Source organism: Eurosta solidaginis, chromosome 5 (assembly GCF_040869045.1).
Source record: "Eurosta solidaginis isolate ZX-2024a chromosome 5, ASM4086904v1, whole genome shotgun sequence".
Taxonomy (NCBI): Eukaryota; Metazoa; Arthropoda; class Insecta; order Diptera; family Tephritidae; genus Eurosta; species Eurosta solidaginis.
Window position 1 is genome coordinate 93,901,349 of NC_090323.1, and position 18,312 is coordinate 93,919,660.

Sequence of the window (18,312 nt, forward strand, 5' to 3'; positions counted from 1 at the left end):
GAATGTGTTTAACGCATTTGTTTTGGTTACTCGACGTCTCCGTTCTCGTGTAGCCTACATATTGCGTTGTTTTTTTAATTTGCTTACCGGGCTAAAGGTTAGCATGCTTAAAATACGTAAGTCGTTTTGTTCAACAAATTTGAGTAGATAACTCATCAGTTGTTTGCATCAGAGCGACAATTTTTGAGATAGTTATTAAAACTGTTTAAATGTTGTCAAACGTTGTTTCTCGTTGTATATCCTTTAATTCTAGAGTTAAATTGATAAATAACGTGTACGAATTTGTTTAACGCATTTGTTTTGGTTACTCGACGTCTCCGTTCTCGTGTAGCCTACATATTGCGTTTTTTTTTTTTAATTTGCTTACCGGGCTAAAGGTTAGCATGCTTAAAATACGTAAGTCGTTTTGTTCAACAAAGTTAAGTAGATAACTCATCAGTTGTTTGCATCAGAACGACAATTTTTGAGATAGTTATTAAAACTGTTTAAAGGTTGTCAAACGTTGTTTCTCGTTGTATATCCTTTAATTCTAGAGTTAAATTGATAAATAACGTGTACGAATTTGTTTAACGTATTTGTTTTGGTTACTCGACGGCTCCGTTCTCGTGTAGCCTGGATATTGCGTTTTTTTTTTAATTTGCTTACCGGGCTAAAGGTTAGCATGCTTAAAATACGTAAGTCGTTTTGTTCAACAAATTTAAGTAGATAACTCTTCAGTTGTTTGCATCAGAGCGACAATTTTTGAGATAGTTATTAAAACTGTTTAAAGGTTGTCAAACGTTGTTTCTCGTTGTATATCCTTTAATTCTAGAGTTAAATTGATAAATATCGTGTACGAATTTGTTTAACGCATTTGTTTTGGTTACTCGACGGCTCAGTTCTCGTGTAGCCTACATATTGCGTTTTTTTTTTAATTTGCTTACCGGGCTAAAGGTTAGCATGCTTAAAATACGTAAGTCGTTTTGTTAAACAAATTTAAGTAGATAACTCTTCAGTTGTTTGCATCAGAGCGACAATTTTTGAGATAGTTATTAAAACTGTTTAAAGGTTGTCAAACGTTGTTTCTCGTTGTATATCCTTTAATTCTAGAGTTAAATTGATAAATAACGTGTACGAATTTGTTTAACGCATTTGTTTTGGTTACTCGACGGCTCCGTTCTCGTGTAGCCTACATATTGCGTTTTTTTTTTAATTTGCTTACCGGGCTAAAGGTTAGCATGCTTAAAATACGTAATTCGTTTTGTTCAACAAATTTAAGTAGATAACTCATCAGTTGTTTGCATCAGAGCGACAATTTTTGAGATAGTTATTAAAACTGTTTAAAGGTTGTCAAACGTTGTTTCTCGTTGTATATCCTTTAATTCTAGAGTTAAATTGATAAATAACGTGTACGAATTTGTTTAACGCATTTGTTTTGGTTACTCGACGGCTCCGTTCTCGTGTAGCCAACATATTGCGTTTTTTTTTTTAATTTGCTTACCGGGCTAAAGGTTAGCATGCTTAAAATACGTAAGTTGTTTTGTTCAACAAATTTAAGTAGATAACTCCTCAGTTGTTTGCATCAGAGCGACAATTTTTGAGATAGTTATTAAAACTGTTTAAAGGTTGTCAAACGTTGTTTCTCGTTGTATATCCTTTAATTCTAGAGTTAAATTGATAAATAACGTGTACGAATTTGTTTAACGCATTTGTTTTGGTTACTCGACGTCTCCGTTCTCGTGTAGCCTACATATTGCGTTTTTTTTTTAATTTGCTTACCGGGCTAAAGGTTAGCATGCTTAAAATACGTAAGTCGTTTTGTTCAACAAATTTAAGAAGATAACTCCTCAGTTGCTTGCATCAGAGCGACAATTTTTGAGATAGTTATTAAAACTGTTTAAAGGTTGTCAAACGTTGTTTGTCGTTGTATATCCTTTAATTCTAGAGTTAAATTGATAAATAACGTGTACGAATTTGTTTAACGCATTTGTTTTGGTTACTCGACGTCTCCGTTCTCGTGTAGCTTACATATTTCGTTTTTTTTTTTAATTTGCTTACCGGGCTAAAGGTTAGCATGCTTAAAATATGTAAGTCGTTTTGTTCAACAAATTTAAGTAGATAACTCCTCAGTTGTTTGCATCAGAGCGACGATTTTTGAGATAGTTATTAAAACTGTTAAAAGGTTGTCAAACGTTGTTTCTCGTTGTATATCCCTTAATTCTAGAGTTAAATTGATAAATAACGTGTACGAATTTGTTTAACGCATTTTTTGTGGTTACTCGAGGTCTCCATTCTCGTGTAGCCTACATATTGCGTTTTTTTTTTAATTTGCTTACCGGGCTAAAGGTTAGCATGCTTAAAATACGTAAGTCGTTTTGTTCAACAAATTTAAGTAGATAACTCATCAGTTGTTTGCATCAGAGCGACAATTTTTGAGATAGTTATTAAAACTGTTTAAAGGTTGTCAAACGTTGTTTCTCGTTGTATATCCTTTAATTCTAGAGTCAAATTGATAAAAAACGTGTACGAATTGGTTTAACGCATTTGTTTTGGTTACTCGACGGCTCCGTTCTCGTTTAGCCTACATATTGCGTTTTTTTTTAATTTGCTTACCGGGCTAAAGGTTAGCATGCTTAAAATACGTAAGTCGTTTTGTTCAACAAATTTAAGTAGATAACTCATCAGTTGTTTGCATCAGAGCGACAATTTTTGAGATAGTTATTAAAACTGTTTAAAGGTTGTCAAACGTTGTTTCTCGTTGTATATCCTTTAATTCTAGAGTTAAATTGATAAATAACGTGTACGAATTTGTTTAACGCATTTGTTTTGGTTACTCGACGGCTCAGTTCTCGTTTAGCCTACATATTGCGTTTTTTTTTAATTTGCTTACCGGGCTAAAGGTTAGCATGCTTAAAATACGTAAGTCGTTTTGTTCAACAAATTTAAGTAGATAACTCTTCAGTTGTTTGCATCAGAGCGACAATTTTTGAGATAGTTATTAAAACTGTTTAAAGGTTGTCAAACGTTGTTTCTCGTTGTATATCCTTTAATTCTAGAGTTAAATTGATAAATAACGTGTACGAATTTGTTTAACGCATTTGTTTTGGTTACTCGACGGCTCAGTTCTCGTTTAGCCTACATATTGCGTTTTTTTTTAATTTGCTTACCGGGCTAAAGGTTAGCATGCTTAAAATACGTAAGTCGTTTTGTTCAACAAATTTAAGTAGATAACTCTTCAGTTGTTTGCATCAGAGCGACAATTTTTGAGATAGTTATTAAAACTGTTAAAAGGTTGTCAAACGTTGTTTCTCGTTGTATATCCCTTAATTCTAGAGTTAAATTGATAAATAACGTGTACGAATTTGTTTAACGCATTTTTTGTGGTTACTCGAGGTCTCCATTCTCGTGTAGCCTACATATTGCGTTTTTTTTTTAATTTGCTTACCGGGCTAAAGGTTAGCATGCTTAAAATACGTAAGTCGTTTTGTTCAACAAATTTAAGTAGATAACTCATCATTTGTTTGCATCAGAGCGACGATTTTTGAGATATTTATTAAAATTGTTTAAAGGTTGTCAAACGTTGTTTCTCGTTGTATATCCTTTAATTCTAGAGTCAAATTGATAAATAACGTGTACGAATTTGTTTAACGCATTTGTTTTGGTTACTCGACGTCTCCGTTCTCGTGTAGCCTATATATTGCGTTTTTTTTTTAATTTGCTTACCGGGCTAAAGGTTAGCATGCTTAAAATACGTAAGTCGTTTTGTTCAACAAATTTAAGTAGATAACTCCTCAGTTGTTTGCATCAGAGCGACGATTTTTGAGATAGTTATTAAAACTGTTTAAAGGTTGTCAAACGTTGTTTCTCGTTGTATATCCTTTAATTCTAGAGTTAAATTGATAAATAACGTGTACGAATTTGTTTAACGCATTTGTTTTGGTTACTCGACGTCTCTGTTCTCGTGTAGCCTACATATTGCGTTTTTTTTTTAATTTGCTTACCGGGCTAAAGGCTAGCATGCTTAAAATACGTAAGTCGTTTTGTTCAACAAATTTAAGTAGATAACTCATCAGTTGTTTGCATCAGAGCGACAATTTTTGAGATAGTTATTAAAACTGTTTAAAGGTTGTCAAACGTTGTTTCTCGTTGTATATCCTTTAATTCTGGAGTTAAATTGATAAATAACGTGTACGAATTTGTTTAACGCATTTGTTTTGGTTACTCGACGGCTCCGTCCTCGTGTAGCCTACATATTGCGTTTTTTTTTTTAATTTGTTTACCGGGCTAAAGGTTAGCATGCTTAAAATACGTAAGTCGTTTTGTTCAACAAATTTGAGTAGATAACTCATCAGTTGTTTGCATCAGAGCGACAATTTTTGAGATAGTTATTAAAACTGTTTAAAGGTTGTCAAACGTTGTTTCTCGTTGTATATCCTTTAATTCTAGAGTCAAATTGATAAATAACGTGTACGAATTTGTTTAACGCATTTGTTTTGGTTACTCGACGTCTCCGTTCTCGTGTAGCCTACATATTGCGTTTTTTTTTTTAATTTGCTTACCGGGCTAAAGGTTAGCATGCTTAAAATACGTAAGTCGTTTTGTTCAACAAATTTAAGTAGATAACTCATCAGTTGTTTGCATCAGAGCGACAATTTTTGAGATAGTTATTAAAACTGTTTAAAGGTTGTCAAACGTTGTTTCTTGTTGTATATCCTTTAATTCTAGAGTTAAATTGATAAATAACGTGTACGAATTTGTTTAACGCATTTGGTTTGGTTACTCGACGTCTCCGTTCTCGTGTAGCCTACATATTGCGTTTTTTTTTTAAGTTGCTTACCGGGCTAAAGGTTAGCATGCTTAAAATACGTAAGTCGTTTTGTTCAACAAATTTAAGTAGATAACTCATCAGTTGTTTGCATCAGAGCGACAATTTTTGAGATAGTTATTAAAACTGTTTAAAGGTTGTCAAACGTTGTTTCTCGTTGTATATCCTTTAATTCTAGTGTTAAATTGATAAATAACGTGTACGAATTTGTTTAACGCATTTTTTTTGGTTACTCGACGGCTCCGTTCTCGTGTAGCCTACATATTGCGTTTTTTTTTTTAATCTGCTTACCGGGCTAAAGGTTAGCATGCTTAAAATACGTAAGTCGTTTTGTTCAACAAATTTGAGTAGATAACTCATCAGTTGTTTGCATCAGAGCGACAATTTTTGAGATAGTTATTAAAACTGTTTAAAGGTTGTCAAACGTTGTTTCTCGTTGTATATCCTTTAATTCTAGAGTTAAATTGATAAATAACGTGCACGAATTTGTTTAACGCATTTGTTTTGGTTACTCGACGTCTCCGTTCTCGTGTAGCCTACACATTGCGTTTTTTTTTTAATTTGCTTACCGGGCTAAAGGTTAGCATGCTTAAAATACGTAAGTCGTTTTGTTCAACAAATTTAAGTAGATAACTCATCAGTTGTTTGCATCATAGCGACAATTTTTGAGATAGTTATTAAAACTGTTTAAAGGTTGTCAAACGTTGTTTCTCGTTGTATATCCTTTAATTCTAGAGTTAAATTGATAAATAACGTGTACGAATTTGTTTAACGCATTTGTTTTGGTTACTCGACGTCTCCGTTCTCGTGTAGCCTACATATTGCGTTTTTTTTTTAATTTGCTTACCGGGCTAAAGGTTAGCATGCTTAAAATACGTAAGTCGTTTTGTTCAACAAATTTGAGTAGATAACTCATCAGTTGTTTGCATCAGAGCGACAATTTTTGAGATAGTTATTAAAACTGTTTAAAGGTTGTCAAACGTTGTTTCTCGTTGTATATCCTTTAATTCTAGAGTTAAATTGATTAATAACGTGTACGAATTTGTTTAACGCATTTGTTTTGGTTACTCGACGTCTCCGTTCTCGTGTAGCCTACACATTGCGTTTTTTTTTTTTAATTTGCTTACCGGGCTAAAGGTTAGCATGCTTAAATACGTAAGTTGTTTTGTTCAACAAATTTAAGTAGATAACTCATCAGTTGTTTGCATCAGAGCGACAATTTTTGAGATAGTTATTAAAACTGTTTAAAGGTTGTCAAACGTTGTTTCTCGTTGTATATCCTTTAATTCTAGAGTTAAATTGATAAATAACGTGTACGAATTTGTTTAACGCATTTGTTTTGGTTACTCGACGTCTCCGTTCTCGTGTAGCCTACATATTGCGTTTTTTTTTTAATTTGCTTACCGGGCTAAAGGTTAGCATGCTTAAAATACGTAAGTCGTTTTGTTCAACAAATTTAAGTAGATAACTCATCAGTTGTTTGCATCAGAGCGACAATTTTTGAGATAGTTATTAAAACTGTTTAAAGGTTGTCAAACGTTGTTTCTCGTTGTATATCCTTTAATTCTAGAGTTAAATTGATAAATAACGTGTACGAATTTGTTTAACGCATTTGTTTTGGTTACTCGACGGCTCAGTTCTCGTTTAGCCTACATATTGCGTTTTTTTTTAATTTGCTTACCGGGCTAAAGGTTAGCATGCTTAAAATACGTAAGTCGTTTTGTTCAACAAATTTAAGTAGATAACTCTTCAGTTGTTTGCATCAGAGCGACAATTTTTGAGATAGTTATTAAAACTGTTAAAAGGTTGTCAAACGTTGTTTCTCGTTGTATATCCCTTAATTCTAGAGTTAAATTGATAAATAACGTGTACGAATTTGTTTAACGCATTTTTTGTGGTTACTCGAGGTCTCCATTCTCGTGTAGCCTACATATTGCGTTTTTTTTTTAATTTGCTTACCGGGCTAAAGGTTAGCATGCTTAAAATACGTAAGTCGTTTTGTTCAACAAATTTAAGTAGATAACTCATCATTTGTTTGCATCAGAGCGACGATTTTTGAGATATTTATTAAAATTGTTTAAAGGTTGTCAAACGTTGTTTCTCGTTGTATATCCTTTAATTCTAGAGTCAAATTGATAAATAACGTGTACGAATTTGTTTAACGCATTTGTTTTGGTTACTCGACGTCTCCGTTCTCGTGTTGCCTATATATTGCGTTTTTTTTTTAATTTGCTTACCGGGCTAAAGGTTAGCATGCTTAAAATACGTAAGTCGTTTTGTTCAACAAATTTAAGTAGATAACTCCTCAGTTGTTTGCATCAGAGCGACGATTTTTGAGATAGTTATTAAAACTGTTTAAAGGTTGTCAAACGTTGTTTCTCGTTGTATATCCTTTAATTCTAGAGTTAAATTGATAAATAACGTGTACGAATTTGTTTAACGCATTTGTTTTGGTTACTCGATGGCTCAGTTCTCGTGTAGCCTACATATTGCGTTTTTTTTTTAATTTGCTTACCGGGCTAAAGGTTAGCATGCTTAAAATACGTAAGTCGTTTTGTTCAACAAATTTGAGTAGATAACTCATCAGTTGTTTGCATCAGAGCGACAATTTTTGAGATAGTTATTAAAACTGTTTAAAGGTTGTCAAACGTTGTTTCTCGTTGTATATCCTTTAATTCTAGAGTTAAATTGATTAATAACGTGTACGAATTTGTTTAACGCATTTGTTTTGGTTACTCGACGTCTCCGTTCTCGTGTAGCCTACACATTGCGTTTTTTTTTTTAATTTGCTTACCGGGCTAAAGGTTAGCATGCTTAAATACGTAAGTTGTTTTGTTCAACAAATTTAAGTAGATAACTCATCAGTTGTTTGCATCAGAGCGACAATTTTTGAGATAGTTATTAAAACTGTTTAAAGGTTGTCAAACGTTGTTTCTCGTTGTATATCCTTTAATTCTAGAGTTAAATTGATAAATAACGTGCACGAATTTGTTTAACGCATTTGTTTTGGTTACTCGACGTCTCCGTTCTCGTGTAGCCTACATATTGCGTTTTTTTTTTAATTTGCTTACCGGGCTAAAGGTTAGCATGCTTAAAATACGTAAGTCGTTTTGTTCAACAAATTTAAGTAGATAACTCATCAGTTGTTTGCATCAGAGCGACAATTTTTGAGATAGTTATTAAAACTGTTTAAAGGTTGTCAAACGTTGTTTCTCGTTGTATATCCTTTAATTCTAGAGTTAAATTGATAAATAACGTGTACGAATTTGTTTAACGCATTTGTTTTGGTTACTCGACGTCTCTGTTCTCGTGTAGCCTACATATTGCGTTTTTTTTTTAATTTGCTTACCGGGCTAAAGGCTAGCATGCTTAAAATACGTAAGTCGTTTTGTTCAACAAATTTAAGTAGATAACTCATCAGTTGTTTGCATCAGAGCGACAATTTTTGAGATAGTTATTAAAACTGTTTAAAGGTTGTCAAACGTTGTTTCTCGTTGTATATCCTTTAATTCTGGAGTTAAATTGATAAATAACGTGTACGAATTTGTTTAACGCATTTGTTTTGGTTACTCGACGGCTCCGTCCTCGTGTAGCCTACATATTGCGTTTTTTTTTTTAATTTCCTTACCGGGCTAAAGGTTAGCATGCTTAAAATACGTAAGTCGTTTTGTTCAACAAATTTGAGTAGATAACTCATCAGTTGTTTGCATCAGAGCGACAATTTTTGAGATAGTTATTAAAACTGTTTAAAGGTTGTCAAACGTTGTTTCTCGTTGTATATCCTTTAATTCTAGAGTCAAATTGATAAATAACGTGTACGAATTTGTTTAACGCATTTGTTTTGGTTACTCGACGTCTCCGTTCTCGTGTAGCCTACATATTGCGTTTTTTTTTAATTTGCTTACCGGGCTAAAGGTTAGCATGCTTAAAATACGTAAGTCGTTTTGTTCAACAAATTTAAGTAGATAACTCATCAGTTGTTTGCATCAGAGCGACAATTTTTGAGATAGTTATTAAAACTGTTTAAAGGTTGTCAAACGTTGTTTCTTGTTGTATATCCTTTAATTCTAGAGTTAAATTGATAAATAACGTGTACGAATTTGTTTAACGCATTTGGTTTGGTTACTCGACGTCTCCGTTCTCGTGTAGCCTACATATTGCGTTTTTTTTTTAAGTTGCTTACCGGGCTAAAGGTTAGCATGCTTAAAATACGTAAGTCGTTTTGTTCAACAAATTTAAGTAGATAACTCATCAGTTGTTTGCATCAGAGCGACAATTTTTGAGATAGTTATTAAAACTGTTTAAAGGTTGTCAAACGTTGTTTCTCGTTGTATATCCTTTAATTCTAGTGTTAAATTGATAAATAACGTGTACGAATTTGTTTAACGCATTTTTTTTGGTTACTCGACGGCTCCGTTCTCGTGTAGCCTACATATTGCGTTTTTTTTTTTAATCTGCTTACCGGGCTAAAGGTTAGCATGCTTAAAATACGTAAGTCGTTTTGTTCAACAAATTTGAGTAGATAACTCATCAGTTGTTTGCATCAGAGCGACAATTTTTGAGATAGTTATTAAAACTGTTTAAAGGTTGTCAAACGTTGTTTCTCGTTGTATATCCTTTAATTCTAGAGTTAAATTGATAAATAACGTGCACGAATTTGTTTAACGCATTTGTTTTGGTTACTCGACGTCTCCGTTCTCGTGTAGCCTACACATTGCGTTTTTTTTTTAATTTGCTTACCGGGCTAAAGGTTAGCATGCTTAAAATACGTAAGTCGTTTTGTTCAACAAATTTAAGTAGATAACTCATCAGTTGTTTGCATCATAGCGACAATTTTTGAGATAGTTATTAAAACTGTTTAAAGGTTGTCAAACGTTGTTTCTCGTTGTATATCCTTTAATTCTAGAGTTAAATTGATAAATAACGTGTACGAATTTGTTTAACGCATTTGTTTTGGTTACTCGACGTCTCCGTTCTCGTGTAGCCTACATATTGCGTTTTTTTTTTAATTTGCTTACCGGGCTAAAGGTTAGCATGCTTAAAATACGTAAGTCGTTTTGTTCAACAAATTTAAGTAGATAACTCATCAGTTGTTTGCATCAGAGCGACAATTTTTGAGATAGTTATTAAAACTGTTTAAAGGTTGTCAAACGTTGTTTCTCGTTGTATATCCTTTAATTCTGGAGTTAAATTGATAAATAACGTGTACGAATTTGTTTAACGCATTTGTTTTGGTTACTCGACGGCTCCGTTCTCGTGTAGCCTACATATTGCGTTTTTTTTTTTAATTTGCTTACCGGGCTAAAGGTTAGCATGCTTAAAATACGTAAGTCGTTTTGTTCAACAAATTTGAGTAGATAACTCATCAGTTGTTTGCATCAGAGCGACAATTTTTGAGATAGTTATTAAAACTGTTTAAAGGTTGTCAAACGTTTTTTCTCGTTGTATATCCTTTAATTCTAGAGTCAAATTGATAAATAACGTGTACGAATTTGTTTAACGCATTTGTTTTGGTTACTCGACGTCTCCGTTCTCGTGTAGCCTACATATTGCGTTTTTTTTTTAATTTGCTTACCGGGCTAAAGGTTAGCATGCTTAAAATACGTAAGTCGTTTTGTTCAACAAATTTAAGTAGATAACTCATCAGTTGTTTGCATCAGAGCGACAATTTTTGAGATAGTTATTAAAACTGTTTAAAAGTTGTCAAACGTTGTTTCTTGTTGTATATCCTTTAATTCTAGAGTTAAATTGATAAATAACGTGTACGAATTTGTTTAACGCATTTGTTTTGGTTACTCGACGTCTCCGTTCTCGTGTAGCCTACATATTGCGTTTTTTTTTTTAAGTTGCTTACCGGGCTAAAGGTTAGCATGCTTAAAATACGTAAGTCGTTTTGTTCAACAAATTTAAGTAGATAACTCATCAGTTGTTTGCATCAGAGCGACAATTTTTGTGATAGTTATTAAAACTGTTTAAAGGTTGTCAAACGTTGTTTCTCGTTGTATATCCTTTAATTCTAGAGTTAAATTGATAAATAACGTGTACGAATTTGTTTAACGCATTTGTTTTGGTTACTCGACGGCTCCGTTCTCGTGTAGCCTACATATTGCGTTTTTTTTTTAATTTGCTTACCGGGCTAAAGGTTAGCATGCTTAAAATACGTAAGCCGTTTTGTTCAACAAATTTGAGTAGATAACTCATCAGTTGTTTGCATCAGAGCGACAATTTTTGAGATAGTTATTAAAACTGTTTAAAGGTTGTCAAACGTTGTTTCTCGTTGTATATCCTATAATTCTAGAGTTAAATTGATAAATAACGTGTACGAATTTGTTTAACGCATTTGTTTTGGTTACTCGACGTCTCCGTTCTCGTGTAGCCTACATATTGCGTTTTTTTTTTTTAATTTGCTTACCGGGCTAAAGGTTAGCATGCTTAAAATACGTAAGTCGTTTTGTTCAACAAATTTAAGTAGATAACTCATCAGTTGTTTGCATCAGAGCGACAATTTTTGAGATAGTTATCAAAACTGTTTAAAGGTTGTCAAACGTTGTTTCTCGTGGTATATCCTTTAATTCTAGAGTTAAATTGATAAATAACGTGTACGAATTTGTTTAACGCATTTGTTTTGGTTACTCGACGTCTCCGTTCTCGTGTAGCCTACATATTGCGTTTTTTTTTTAATTTGCTTACCGGCTAAAGGTTAGCATGCTTAAAATACGTAAGTCGTTTTGTTCAACAAATTTAGGTAGATAAGTCATCAGTTGTTTGCATCAGAGCGACAATTTTTGAGATAGTTATTAAAACTGTTTAAAGGTTGTCAAACGTTGTTTCTCGTTGTATATCCTTTAATTCTAGAGTTAAATTGATAAATAACGTGTACGAATTTGTTTAACGCATTTGTTTTGGTTACTCGACGGCTCAGTTCTCGTGTAGCCTACATATTGCGTTTTTTTTTAATTTGCTTACCGGGCTAAAGGTTAGCATGCTTAAAATACGTAAGTCGTTTTGTTCAACAAATTTAAGTAGATACCTCATCAGTTGTTTGCATCAGAGCGACAATTTTTGAGATAGTTATTAAAACTGTTTAAAGGTTGTCAAACGTTGTTTCTCGTTGTATATCCTTTAATTCTAGAGTTAAATTGATAAATAACGTGTACGAATTTGTTTAACGCATTTGTTTTGGTTACTCGACGTCTCCGTTCTCGTGTAGCCTACATATTGCGTTTTTTTTTTAATTTGCTTACCGGGCTAAAGGTTAGCATGCTTAAAATACGTAAGTCGTTTTGTTCAACAAATTTAAGTAGATAACTCATCAGTTGTTTGCATCACAGCGACAATTTTTGAGATAGTTATTAAAACTGTTTAAAGGTTGTCAAACGTTGTTTCTCGTTGTATATCCTTTAATTTTAGAGTTAAATTGATAAATAACGTGTACGAATGTGTTTAACGCATTTGTTTTGGTTACTCGACGTCTCCGTTCTCGTGTAGCCTACATATTGCGTTGTTTTTTTAATTTGCTTACCGGGCTAAAGGTTAGCATGCTTAAAATACGTAAGTCGTTTTGTTCAACAAATTTGAGTAGATAACTCATCAGTTGTTTGCATCAGAGCGACAATTTTTGAGATAGTTATTAAAACTGTTTAAATGTTGTCAAACGTTGTTTCTCGTTGTATATCCTTTAATTCTAGAGTTAAATTGATAAATAACGTGTACGAATTTGTTTAACGCATTTGTTTTGGTTACTCGACGTCTCCGTTCTCGTGTAGCCTACATATTGCGTTTTTTTTTTTTAATTTGCTTACCGGGCTAAAGGTTAGCATGCTTAAAATACGTAAGTCGTTTTGTTCAACAAATTTAAGTAGATAACTCATCAGTTGTTTGCATCAGAACGACAATTTTTGAGATAGTTATTAAAACTGTTTAAAGGTTGTCAAACGTTGTTTCTCGTTGTATATCCTTTAATTCTAGAGTTAAATTGATAAATAACGTGTACGAATTTGTTTAACGTATTTGTTTTGGTTACTCGACGGCTCCGTTCTCGTGTAGCCTGGATATTGCGTTTTTTTTTTAATTTGCTTACCGGGCTAAAAATACGTAAGTCGTTTTGTTCAACAAATTTAAGTAGATAACTCTTCAGTTGTTTGCATCAGAGCGACAATTTTTGAGATAGTTATTAAAACTGTTTAAAGGTTGTCAAACGTTGTTTCTCGTTGTATATCCTTTAATTCTAGAGTTAAATTGATAAATATCGTGTACGAATTTGTTTAACGCATTTGTTTTGGTTACTCGACGGCTCAGTTCTCGTGTAGCCTACATATTGCGTTTTTTTTTTAATTTGCTTACCGGGCTAAAGGTTAGCATGCTTAAAATACGTAAGTCGTTTTGTTAAACAAATTTAAGTAGATAACTCTTCAGTTGTTTGCATCAGAGCGACAATTTTTGAGATAGTTATTAAAACTGTTTAAAGGTTGTCAAACGTTGTTTCTCGTTGTATATCCTTTAATTCTAGAGTTAAATTGATAAATAACGTGTACGAATTTGTTTAACGCATTTGTTTTGGTTACTCGACGGCTCCGTTCTCGTGTAGCCTACATATTGCGTTTTTTTTTTTAATTTGCTTACCGGGCTAAAGGTTAGCATGCTTAAAATACGTAATTCGTTTTGTTCAACAAATTTAAGTAGATAACTCATCAGTTGTTTGCATCAGAGCGACAATTTTTGAGATAGTTATTAAAACTGTTTAAAGGTTGTCAAACGTTGTTTCTCGTTGTATATCCTTTAATTCTAGAGTTAAATTGATAAATAACGTGTACGAATTTGTTTAACGCATTTGTTTTGGTTACTCGACGGCTCCGTTCTCGTGTAGCCAACATATTGCGTTTTTTTTTTTAATTTGCTTACCGGGCTAAAGGTTAGCATGCTTAAAATACGTAAGTTGTTTTGTTCAACAAATTTAAGTAGATAACTCCTCAGTTGTTTGCATCAGAGCGACAATTTTTGAGATAGTTATTAAAACTGTTTAAAGGTTGTCAAACGTTGTTTCTCGTTGTATATCCTTTAATTCTAGAGTTAAATTGATAAATAACGTGTACGAATTTGTTTAACGCATTTGTTTTGGTTACTCGACGTCTCCGTTCTCGTGTAGCCTACATATTGCGTTTTTTTTTTTAATTTGCTTACCGGGCTAAAGGTTAGCATGCTTAAAATACGTAAGTCGTTTTGTTCAACAAATTTAAGAAGATAACTCCTCAGTTGCTTGCATCAGAGCGACAATTTTTGAGATAGTTATTAAAACTGTTTAAAGGTTGTCAAACGTTGTTTGTCGTTGTATATCCTTTAATTCTAGAGTTAAATTGATAAATAATGTGTACGAATTTGTTTAACGCATTTGTTTTGGTTACTCGACGTCTCCGTTCTCGTGTAGCTTACATATTGCGTTTTTTTTTTAATTTGCTTACCGGGCTAAAGGTTAGCATGCTTAAAATATGTAAGTCGTTTTGTTCAACAAATTTAAGTAGATAACTCCTCAGTTGTTTGCATCAGAGCAACGATTTTTGAGATAGTTATTAAAACTGTTAAAAGGTTGTCAAACGTTGTTTCTCGTTGTATATCCCTTAATTCTAGAGTTAAATTGATAAATAACGTGTACGAATTTGTTTAACGCATTTTTTGTGGTTACTCGAGGTCTCCATTCTCGTGTAGCCTACATATTGCGTTTTTTTTTTAATTTGCTTACCGGGCTAAAGGTTAGCATGCTTAAAATACGTAAGTCGTTTTGTTCAACAAATTTAAGTAGATAACTCATCAGTTGTTTGCATCAGAGCGACAATTTTTGAGATAGTTATTAAAACTGTTTAAAGGTTGTCAAACGTTGTTTCTCGTTGTATATCCTTTAATTCTAGAGTCAAATTGATAAATAACGTGTACGAATTGGTTTAACGCATTTGTTTTGGTTACTCGACGGCTCCGTTCTCGTTTAGCCTACATATTGCGTTTTTTTTTAATTTGCTTACCGGGCTAAAGGTTAGCATGCTTAAAATACGTAAGTCGTTTTGTTCAACAAATTTAAGTAGATAACTCATCAGTTGTTTGCATCAGAGCGACAATTTTTGAGATAGTTATTAAAACTGTTTAAAGGTTGTCAAACGTTGTTTCTCGTTGTATATCCTTTAATTCTAGAGTTAAATTGATAAATAACGTGTACGAATTTGTTTAACGCATTTGTTTTGGTTACTCGACGGCTCCGTTCTCGTGTAGCCTACATATTGCGTTTTTTTTTTAATTTGCTTACCGGGCTAAAGGTTAGCATGCTTAAAATACGTAAGTCGTTTTGTTCAACAAATTTAAGTGTATAACTCATCAGTTGTTTGCATCAGAGCGACAATTTTTGAGATAGTTATTAAAACTGTTTAAAGGTTGTCAAACGTTGTTTCTCGTTGTATATCCATTAATTCTAGAGCTAAATTGATAAATAACGTGTACGAATTTGTTTAACGCATTTGTTTTGGTTACTCGACGTCTCCGTTCTCGTGTAGCCTACATATTGCGTTTTTTTTTAATTTGCTTACCGGGCTAAAGGTTAGCATGCTTAAAATACGTAAGTCGTTTTGTTCAACAAATTTAAGTAGATAACTCATCAGTTGTTTGCATCAGAGCGGCAATTTTTGAGATAGTTATTAAAAGTGTTTAAAGGTTGTCAAACGTTGTTTCTCGTTGTATATCCTTTAATTCTAGAGTTAAATTGATAAATAACGTGTACGATTTTGTTTAACGCATTTGTTCTGGTTACTCGACGGCTCCGTTCTCGTGTAGCCTACATATTGCGTTTTTTTTTTAAATTTGCTTACCGGGCTAAAGGTTAGCATGCTTAAAATACGTAAGTCGTTTTGTTCAACAAATTTAAGTAGATAACTCATCAGTTGTTTGCATCAGAGCGACAATTTTTGAGATAGTTATTAAAACTGTTTAAAGGTTGTCAAACTTTGTTTCTCGTTGTATATCCTTTAACTCTAGAGTTAAATTGATAAATAACGTGTACGAATTTGTTTAACGCATTTGTTTTAGTTACCCGACTTCTCCGTTCTCGTGTAGCCTACATATTGCGTTTTTTTTTTTAATTTGCTTACCGGGCTAAAGGTTAGCATGCTTAAAATACGTAAGTCGTTTTGTTCAACAAATTTAAGTAGATAACTCATCAGGTGTTTGCATCAGAGCGACAATTTTTGAGATAGTTATTAAAACTGTTTAAAGGTTGTCAAACGTTGTTTCTCGTTGTATATATATCCTTTAATTCTAGAGTTAAATTGATAAATAACGTGTACGAATTTGTTTAACGCATTTGTTTTGGTTACTCGACGTCTCCGTTCTCGTGTAGCCTACATATTGCGTTTTTTTTTTTAATTTGCTTACCGGGCTAAAGGTTAGCATGCTTAAAATACGTAAGTCGTTTTGTTCAACAAATTTGAGTAGATAACTCATCAGTTGTTTGCATCAAAGCGACAATTTTTGAGATAGTTATTAAAACTGTTTAAAGGTTGTCAAACGTTGTTTCTCGTTGTATATCCTTTAATTCTAGAGTTAAATTGATAAATAACGTGTACGAATTTGTTTAACGCATTTGTTTTGGTTACTCGACGTCTCCGTTCTCGTGTAGCCTACATATTGCGTTTTTTTTTTTTAATTTGCTTACCGGGCTAAAGGTTAGCATGCTTAAAATACGTAAGTCGTTTTGTTCAACAAATTTGTGTAGATAACTCATCAGTTGTTTGCATCAGAGCGACAATTTTTGAGATAGTTATTAAAACTGTTTAAAGGTTTTCAAACGTTGTTTCTCGTTGTATATCCTCTAATTCTAGAGTTAAATTGATAAATAACGTGTACGAATTTGTTTAACGCATTTGTTTTGGTTACTCGACGTCTCCGTTCTCGTGTAGCCTACATATTGCGTTTTTTTTTAATTTGCTTACCGGGCTAAAGTTTAGCATGCTTAAAATACGTAAGTCGTTTTGTTCAACAAATTTAAGTAGATAACTCATCAGTTGTTTGCATCAGAGCGACAATTTTTGAGATAGTTATTAAAACTGTTTAAAGGTTGTCAAACGTTGTTTCTCGTGGTATATCCTTTAATTCTAGAGTTAAATTGATAAATAACGTGTACGAATTTGTTTAACGCATTTGTTTTGGTTACTCGACGGCTCCGTTCTCGTGTAGCCTACATATTGCGTTTTTTTTTTAATTTGCTTACCGGGCTAAAGGTTAGCATGCTTAAAATACGTAAGTCGTTTTGTTCAACAAATTTAAGTAGATAACTCATCAGTTGTTTGCATCAGAGCGACAATTTTTCAGATAGTTATTAAAACTGTTTAAAGGTTGTCAAACGTTGTTTCTCGTTGTATATCTTTAATTCTAGAGTTAAATTGATAAATAACATGTACGAATTTGTTTAACGCATTTGTTTTGGTTACTCGACGTCTCCGTTCTCGTGTAGCCTACATATTGCGTTTTTTTTTTATTTGCTTACCGGGCTAAAGGTTAGCATGCTTAAAATACGTAAGTCGTTTTGTTCAACAAATTTAAGTAGATAACTCATCAGTTGTTTGCATCAGAGCGACAATTTTTGAGATAGTTATTAAAACTGTTTAAAGGTTGTCAAACGTTGTTTCTCGTTGTATATCCTTTAATTCTAGAGTTAAATTGATAAATAACGTGTACGAATTTGTTTAACGCATTTGTTTTGGTTACTCGACGGCTCCGTTCTCATGTAGCCTGGATATTGCGTTTTTTTTTTTAATTTGCTTACCGGGCTAAAGGTTAGCATGCTTAAAATACGTAAGTCGTTTTGTTCAACAAATTTAAGTAGATAACTCTTCAGTTGTTTGCATCAGAGCGACAATTTTTGAGATAGTTATTAAAACTGTTTAAAGGTTGTCAAACGTGTTTCTCGTTGTATATCCTTTAATTCTAGAGTTAAATTGATAAATAAAATGTACGAATTTGTTTAACGCATTTGTTTTGGTTACTCGACGGCTCAGTTCTCGGGTAGCCTACATATTGCGTTTTTTTTTTTAATTTGCTTACCGGGCTAAAGGTTAGCATGCTTAAAATACGTAAGTCGTTTTGTTAAAGAAATTTAAGTAGATAACTCTTCAGTTGTTTGCATCAGAGCGACAATTTTTGAGATAGTTATTAAAACTGTTTAAAGGTTGTCAAACGTTGTTTCTCGTTGTATATCCTTTAATTCTAAAGTTAAATTGATAAATAACGTGTACGAATTTGTTTAACGCATTTGTTTTGGTTACTCGACGGCTCCGTTCTCGTATAGCCAACATATTGCGTTTTTTTTTTAATTTGCTTACCGGGCTAAAGGTTAGCATGCTTAAAATACGTAAGTTGTTTTGTTCAACAAATTTAAGTAGATAACTCCTCAGTTGTTTGCATCAGAGCGACAATTTTTGAGATAGTTATTAAAACTGTTTAAAGGTTGTCAAACGTTGTTTCTCGTTGTATAT